Source organism: Lolium perenne, chromosome 1 (genome assembly GCF_019359855.2).
Source record: "Lolium perenne isolate Kyuss_39 chromosome 1, Kyuss_2.0, whole genome shotgun sequence".
NCBI classification, from domain to species: domain Eukaryota; kingdom Viridiplantae; phylum Streptophyta; class Magnoliopsida; order Poales; family Poaceae; genus Lolium; species Lolium perenne.
Genome location: NC_067244.2, coordinates 1837818 through 1846639, shown reverse-complemented (window position 1 = coordinate 1846639; position 8822 = coordinate 1837818). Strand labels below are relative to the sequence as shown.

Sequence of the window (8822 nt, the reverse complement as noted above, 5' to 3'; positions counted from 1 at the left end):
CCTCCATGGAACCCAATCTTCGAAAATGTTTTGAGAATTGGGGTGCTTATGAGATAATTCAGGAGCTGAAAGGGTTGTTTCAGAAACAAGCAAGGGTTGAAAGATATGAGATATCCTAATACTTGTTTGCTTGCAAGATGGCTGAGGGTAGTTCAGTGAGTCAACATGTGCTCAGATTGTCTGCGTATATGCAAAGGTTGGACACGCTGGGCGTTCCGATCTCCCAAGAGTTGGGCACTGATCTTATCCTCGCATCCCTTCCTCCGAACAATGGTAGCTTCGTCATGAACTACAACATGAATGGGATGGATAAGAGTATGGGTGAATTGTTCACTATGCTCAAGACAGCTGAGTATGGGTGAATTGCTCACTATGCTCAAGACAGCTGACGATGAGAAAGGGCAAGTCTAAGAAAAAGGGCAAGTCCATGGGTGCCAGTGTAATTGACACGCCTTGGAAGTCCAACGCTAGCGCTACTCCTGATGTTGTATGTTTCTTCTGCAATGAGAAGGGTCGCCCGAAGAGGAACTACAAGAAGTATCTGAAAGAACAGAAGAAGTCTGGAAAAGTCCAGCTCAGGTATATGTGTTATACATGTTATTGATGTTTTTCTTGCCGGTCAAAAATGTAATTCTTGGGTATTGGATACCGGATCGGTTGCTCATGGCAATCAAGAGAGCAGCCTGCCTAGCTAGGGCCCTCCACTCTCTTGCAGCAGGAGGATCATATTATTACTAACTATTACAGCAGATGAACACAGGAAAATAGAAATGTCACCCGAAGGAGCGGACTGTTGGAGCGACTAAAATTAATTCCGATGGGTGGCGCAGCGTTGCATAGCAACCATCATCCTAGAAGATGGTGCGCCTCACCTAGATGCTTGTAGATGCCGACGAGCTTGCTGGAAGCTCAGCGGCAGCTCAAATTCCTTCCATGCAGCCCTTTCTTCCTTCCTCTGCTGGCAGAATTAGTAACATCTGAAATCACATCACTAGCTAGTGTGCCTTGCATAGCTTTATTTAAAGGTCTTTCTCTTGAGCAAATCACTACACTGCGCTCCATCTACATCTACATCTACAGTAAGTTTTCTCCAATGCATTTTAGGCTTGTTTTCTGTACTTATTGTCTCTTTTGTCAACAGTTGTGCTCATTGGAGACACAAAAGGTCAGTGCTTGTCACAATAATTCCATATCCATGTAGTATAGTATTTGTGTATCGAGAGAGAGAGAGAGAGAGAGAGAGAGAGAGAGGATCATATCATACCTGAATGTCTCCTTCGCTGTGAGCCTCCTCAGCCCGAATGCCACCTCGAAGTCTAGCCCTTGGAAGTCCAGGAAATATTCATCCAATCCACCGAGTTGAGGCTTTCAGAGCTAACACTTTTCTGGAGTGAGCATTAACCATCTGAAGGCGATACCCTGAGTTCTCCGGGGACGTCCTCAACTTGCAACATAGGGACCTTGACGCACAGCAGCTCAGATATCGTCTCTTTGATCGCCAACTTCTCTATGAGCTCCTTCCTGCACTTGCACAACACCTGGGCCTGAGACCTTGATGGTGTCATCCATTGCATTCTCGCCGCCAGACATCATCGGGATGGCAGCCACAACCGGGGCGGGTGCTAAGAATTGGTTCCTCAATTATGGGGTCTGGAGCCTTGAATTGGTCCCCCTCTCGTCCCAGTTCATACTCTGATATCAAGGATGGCTGCCCCATGTCTCCCCTTTTATTTAAGTCAAACAAAATATTAGAAGTTGAGATGTCAACTCAATTAATTACAAATACTTAAACCTGTGGCAGTTAGAATGAATCATTAGACAAGTATAATGAACTAAACGAAAGATGAGCAACAAAATAGGGCACTCATCTATTATATATTAAAAGTACTTAACGGGCTAACCAGAAAAAAAATGCTAGAAAAGTCCACAAAAATTAGAAACATCTGACCATCGATTAAATCAACTAGGCGAGCACACCCGATGGATCTCACGCATGATGGCGGCTAAACAACTGTAGGTATAGATGTTCTTCAATTTTGAGGAGAAATCACGAGATGAGGCGAGCCGGCCAGGAGGACGATGTGCCGAAGAACCAGCACTACTGATGGCATAACGATCTAGGAATTGGAAAAAGGCTGCCGCCACCAGGTTCTCTTCTCACGCATCATGGCGGCTAAACACCTGTAGGTATAGATGTCCTTGAATTTTGAGGAGAAATCACGATGAGGCGAGCCTACCAGGTGGGCGATTAGCTGGAGCACCAGCACTATTGATGGCAGAACGACTACCGGGTCGAGTATGTATGTCTTTGATACCTGACTTGATTAATTAATTACTTCTCTGCAAACCAAGTATGTAAATCGTCCATGCGCGGTGCTAGCTGCAGCGCCCGTGCATGATCGGTTGGCGACTTGGATTAACTAGCTAGATATTTTATTTAGTCTCACCCAAGACTCAGGTAGATGAAAATTAGTCGATGATTATTCGACTGAGACCACAGTCGTCCCTCTCCTAACAAAGATGGCATGTGATATTCCCGGTCGTACTTTTGCATTAATTTTCTTTAGTATGTTGAGTTCATGTGGCAGCGTACATTCGTACATTCTGGCTGAAATCGGCACACGCCATGTCGCGGCACTGCAGGCACTCCTATAAGTTCATGGTACGTACGTACAAGTTGTCATAAATATTATAAGTTCTACTAGAAGCACTTTGCACCGAACCAGATACATTTTTCTGCAGGGTTCGGGTAATCTGTGCTCAGAATTAGTTGTCATAAATGTGGTTCATTCTAATACAGGCCGGCCGGCTAAACTATCCGCAGACCAGATGTATGTACGTAACATCACTATCCAGAGCATCCAGTAAGTTTTTCTCTTTTTCTTTTTTTAAGCAAAAACAGTATGGGAGTATTCTACTATATAATTATATAAAAAAATAATTATTAAAGTATATGGACATATAAAGGAAGAGAATACCAGATAAAGATAATCTATCCCGAAGCAGATGCATGGTTTGAGAAATTAAAATGTAAATAACATCCTTGGAGTATCACATGCATATGTTGCACATCTTACCTTTTTTAGATAAGGGAGCATAGCCCCAGCCTCTGCATCCAAAGGATGCACACAGCTCTCTGGTTTATTAAATTATTCGCAATGCCTTACAAGGGGATACATAGATCAACTTGAAAACTCCTTCCTAGCGACAACTCGCTATACCTACGATGAAGGGGGTGATCATGAACAAGGCCATACTACGCACATCATCCAAAAAGCAAAACCCTGAGGGTGTGCCATTGCACACATCGCAGAGTTCACAACCACCATCAATCTCGAACCCATCTCCAAGCGAGATCAACGCATTGACCGTGCCAGGCATGCCGTCGATGTCACCATGACGCCAGACAGCTCCACCATCCTACACGCGTCCAGCAGTCCTTGCCCGTCTTCGATACCCCGCAGCTCCACGCCGCCGAGAATCATCGACGACAACGTGGTAGATAAACACCACTCCACCAAGATCCACCTCCATCCAGCCGCTGCTCCAAAAACGATGCCCCAAGAGGTAGAACGACGCAGGGAGCGCCGTCATCGTCCGATCCGGGAGACCCGGATCTAGGGTTTCCCCCGGAGCAGGACGAGTGAGTAGCCGCAGACTGCTACGACTATGCCTTCAAGAAGGAAGCGACGCTTAACGCCGCCAATCGTGGCACGGTTTTCACCGACAGCCGCGAGTCCCCAACTCGGCAAGAGCAAGCGGAGAGGCCACCAAAGATGATGCCTTCGCAAGGGAACGACGCCAATAGCCGCCGCCATCATCCGCCAAGAACGATGTCAAGGCGCGGTTTTCACCGGTGGCCCCTTGATGACCCACAAGTATAGGGGATCGCAACAGTCTTCGAGGGAAGTAAAACCCAATTTATTGATTCGACACAAGGGGAGCCAAAGAATATTTGTAAGCCTTAACAGCGGAGTTGTCAATTCAGCTGCCCCTGGAAACAGACTTGCTCGCAAGAGTTTATCAGTAGCAACAGTTTTATAGCAGTAGCAGTAGTGAAATATAAGCAGCAGTGTAATAAAGACAGCAGTAGTGATTATAGTAAACAGCAGGATTAAAATACTGTAGGCACAGGGATGGATGAACGGCGCTGCATGGATAAGAGAACTCATGTAACAATCAAGGCAGGGCATTTGCAGATAGTAATAAAACAGTATCCAAGTACTAAATAACCATAGGCATGTGTTCCGTATATAGTCGTACGTGCTCGCAATGAGAAACTTGCACAACATCTATTGTCCTACCAGCCGGTGGCAGCCGGGCCTCTAGGGAATCTACTGGTAATTAAGGTACTCCTTTTAATAGAGCACCGGAGCAAAGCATTAACACTCCGTGAACACATGTGATCCTCATATCACAGCCTTCCCCTCCGGTTGTCCCAATTTCTGTCACTTTGGGGCCTCGGGTTCCGGACAGCAATATGTGTATACAACTTGCAGGTAAGATCATAAAACAATGAATATCATCATGAATCAATAACATGTTCAGATCTGAAATCATGGCACTCGGGCCCTAGTGACAAGCATTAAGCATAACAAGTTGCAACAATATCATAAAAGTACCAACAACGGATACTAGGCACTATGCCCTAACAATCTTATGCTATTACATGAACAATCTCATCCAATCCCTACCATCCCCTTCAGCCTACAGCGGGGAAATTACTCACACATGGATGGGGGAAACATGGATGGTTGATGGAGAGGCGTCGGTGGCGATGATGGCGATGATGTCCTCCAATTCCCCGTCCCGGCAGGGTACCAGAACGGAGTTTCTGATCCCGAGACGGAGTTTCGCGATGGCAGCGGAGTTCTGGATGTCTTCTGGCAATTTCGTCGAACCCCCGTGCGTTTTTAGGTCAAGGGCTTTAAGTAGTCCAAAGGGGAGCGTCGGGGGCTGCCCGAGGGGCCCACCCCATAGGGTGGCGCCACCCCCCCTCCTGGCCGCGCCGGCTGATGGGGAGGAGGCCATGGGCCTCCTCTGGCCTGGCCCTTCTGGCTCCGTGAGTCATCTGGCGAAATAGAATTTCTGTGATTTTTCTGTATTTTTCCGAGCACTTTGGTTTTTGGGCCTTTTCTGCAATAAACAGACATAATAAACAGAAACTGGCACTGTGGCATCTTGTTAATAGGTTAGTCCAATAAATGCCATAATATGATATAAAGTGCATATAAAACATGTAGCAATTGGTATAATATAAGCATGTAACATCAGAAATTATAGATACGTTGGAGACGTATCAAGCATCCCCAAGATTTGTTCCTACTCGCCCTCGAGTAGGTAAACGATAACAAGGATAATTTCTGAAGTGACATGCTACTATCTTGATCAATACTATTGTAAAGCATATGAGATGAATGAAGTGATTCAAAGCAATGGTAAAGATAATGACTAAACAACTGAATCATATAGCAAAGACTTTTCATGAATAGTACTTTCAAGACAAGCATCAATAAGTCTTGCATAAGAGTTAACTCATAAAGCAATAAATTCTTAATAGAAGGTTTTGAAACAACACAAAGGAAGATATAAGTTTCAGCAGTTGCTTTCAACTTCAACATGTATATCTCATGGATAATTGTCAACACAAAGTAATATGATGAGTGCAAATAAGCAAGTATGTAAGAATCAATGCACACAGTTGACGCAAGTGTTTGCTTCGAAGATGGAAAGAAGTAGGTAAACTGACTCAACATAAAGTAAAAGAAAGGCCCTTCGCAGAGGGAAGCAGGGATTACTCATGTGCTAGACCTTTTATTTTGAAAACATGGAAACAATTTTGTCAACGGTAGTAATAATTCATATGTGTTATGCATAAAACATCCTATAAGTTGCAAGCCTCATGCATCGAATACCAATAGTGCTCGCACCTTGTCCTAATTAGCTCGGATTTCTATGGATTATCATTGCATTACATATGTTTCAACCAAGTGTCACAAAGGGGTACCTCTATGTCACCTGTACAAAGGTCCAAGGAGATAGATCGCATTTGATTTCTCGTTTTTGATAAATCTCAACTTGAGGACATCCATACCGGGACAATATAGAAAACAGATAATGGACTCCTCTTTAATGCTTAAGCATTCAATAACAGATAATATTCTCATAAGAGATTGAGGATTAATGTCCAAGCTGAAACTTCCACCATGATACATGGCTTTGGTTAGCGGCCCAATGTTCTTCTCTAACAATATGCATACTCAAACCATTCAACTCATGGCAAATCTCCCTTACTTCAGACAAGACGAACATGCATAGTAACTCACATGATATTCAACAAAGGTGTAAAAGGTTGATAGCATCCCCAGAAGCATGGTTACCGCTCAACAAGCAACTTATAAGAAATAAGATACATATGACATATTCTTTACCACAATAGTTTTTAGGCTACTTTCCCATGAGCTATGTATTGCAAAGACAAGGAATAAAATTTTAAAGGTAGCACGCAAGCAATTTACTTTGGAATGGCAGAATAATACCACATAGTAGGTAGTTATGGTGGACACAAATGGCATAAGTTTTGGCTCAAGGTTTCGGATGCACGAGAAGCATTCCCTCTCAGTACAAGGCTTAAGCTAGCAAGGTTGTTTGAAGCAAACACAAGTATGAACCGGTACAGCAAAACTTACATATGAACATATTGCAAGCATTATAAGACTCTACACTGTCCTCCTTGTTGTTCAAACACTTTTACCAGAAAACATCTAGACTTTTAGAGAGACCAATCATGCAAACCAAATTTCAACAAGCTCTATGGTAGTTCTCCATTAATAGGTTTAAACTACATGATGCAAGAGTTTAAACATGATCTACTTGAGAGCTCAAAACAATTGCCAAATATCAAATTATTCAAGACCATATACCAATTACCACATGAAGCATTTTCTGTTTCCAACCAAATAGCAATGAATGAAGCGGCTTTTAACCTTCGCCATGAATATTAAAAGTAAAACTAAGAACACCAGTGTTCAATATGAAAAAGCGGAGTGTGTCTCTCTCCCACACAAGGATTGCTAGGATCCGTACATATTCAAACAAAAACAAAAATAAAAGCGTACAGACGCTCCAAGTAAAGCACATAAGATGTGACGGAATAAAAATATAGTTTCACTAGAGGTGACCTGATAAGTTGTTGATGAAGAAGGGGATGCCTTGGGCATCCCCAAGCTTAGATGCTTGAGTCTTCTTGAAATATGCAGGGATGAACCACGGGGGCATCCCCAAGCTTAGACTTTTCACTCTTCTTGATCGTATTATATCATCCTCCTCTCTTGATCCTTGAAAACTTCCTCCACACCAAACTCAAAACAATCTCATTAGAGGGTTAGTGCATAATCAAAAATTCACATGTTCAGAGAGGACACAATCATTCCTAACACTTCTGGATATTACCTAAGACTACTGAAATTTAGTGGAGCAAAGTAATCCACTCAAACACAGTAAAGGAGGCAATGTGAAATAAAAGGCAGAATCTGTCAAAACAGAACAGTCCGTAAAGACGAATTTTTTCGAGGCACTTAGCATGCTCAGATGAAGAAGCTCAAATTGAATGAAAGTTGCGTACATGTCTGAGGATTACTCATAAATTTTCGCAGACTTTTAGAGTTTCCTACAGAGAGATCTACTCAAATTCGTGACAGCTAGAAATCTGTTTCTGCGCAGAAATCCAAATCTAGTATCAACCTTCTATCAAAGACTTTCCTTGGCACAACAATGCAATAAAGTAAAGATACAAAGGTATTGCTACAGTAGTAACAAGCACCTTGACTCAAATATAAAACAAAAATTGCAGAAATAAAACAATGGGTTGTCTCCCATAAGCGCTTTTCTTTAACGCCTTTCAGCTAGGCGCAGAAGATTTTAATGATGCTCACATGAAAACTAAAGCATCTTGCAAAACAAGTAGTACTACAGAGAGTAAACAAGTGTGGAGAAAGAAAGAAATGTTGTTTAGCTCTTCTATGCATATAAAATGTACTTGTTAACAAGGTTGATCAAGTCTTGCCACCAAATAAATTTTACATGACATAAGAAGAAATAAACCTCAAATCAATCATGTTACCTTATATTGTATTGATATGGATCCAATCAAAATGCTTTGATATCCTTGTATAGGCTCATATATAGGACAATCAATAACTCCCACTTTGATAGTTCTCAAATTAGAAATTGTATTAACTCCATATACTTTATCAATCCTCTCGGAAAAATAAACAGTATGCTCCTTGTCATCAACATTAGAAGTAACTTTTCCTTTATTGCAATCAATAACAGCCCCTGCAGTGTTAAGAAAAGGTCTTCCAAGAATAATAGACATATTATCATCTTCAGGCATTTCCAACACAACAAAATCAGTTAATATTAAGCAATTATTAGTAACTTGAACAGGAACATCCTCACATATACCAACAGGAATAGCAGTAGATTTATCAGCCATTTGCAAAGATATATCAGTTGGTATCAACTTATCTAAATAAAGTCTCTTGTAAAGAGAAAAAGGCATAACACTAACTCCTGCTCTCAAATCACATAGAGCAGTTCTAACATAATTATTCTTGATGGAACAAGGGATAGTCGGTATACCTGGGTCTCCCAGCTTCTTTGGAACTTTGCCATTGAAAGAGTAATTAGCAAGCATAGTGGAAATCTCCTCATTAGGGATTTTCCTTTTGTTAGAGACAATATCTTTCATATACTTTGAATAAGGAGGCAATTTAATAGCATCAGTCAAAGGGATTTGCAGGAACAAAGGTTTCATCCAA

The 8822-nt window shown here is 42.1% G+C and overlaps 1 pseudogene; it reads right to left on the bottom strand.

Moving 5' to 3' along the window:
- Positions 1-581: 581 nt before the first annotated feature.
- On the bottom strand, positions 582-2603 carry LOC127328919 (uncharacterized; annotated as a pseudogene).
- Positions 2604-8822: the final 6219 nt, after the last annotated feature.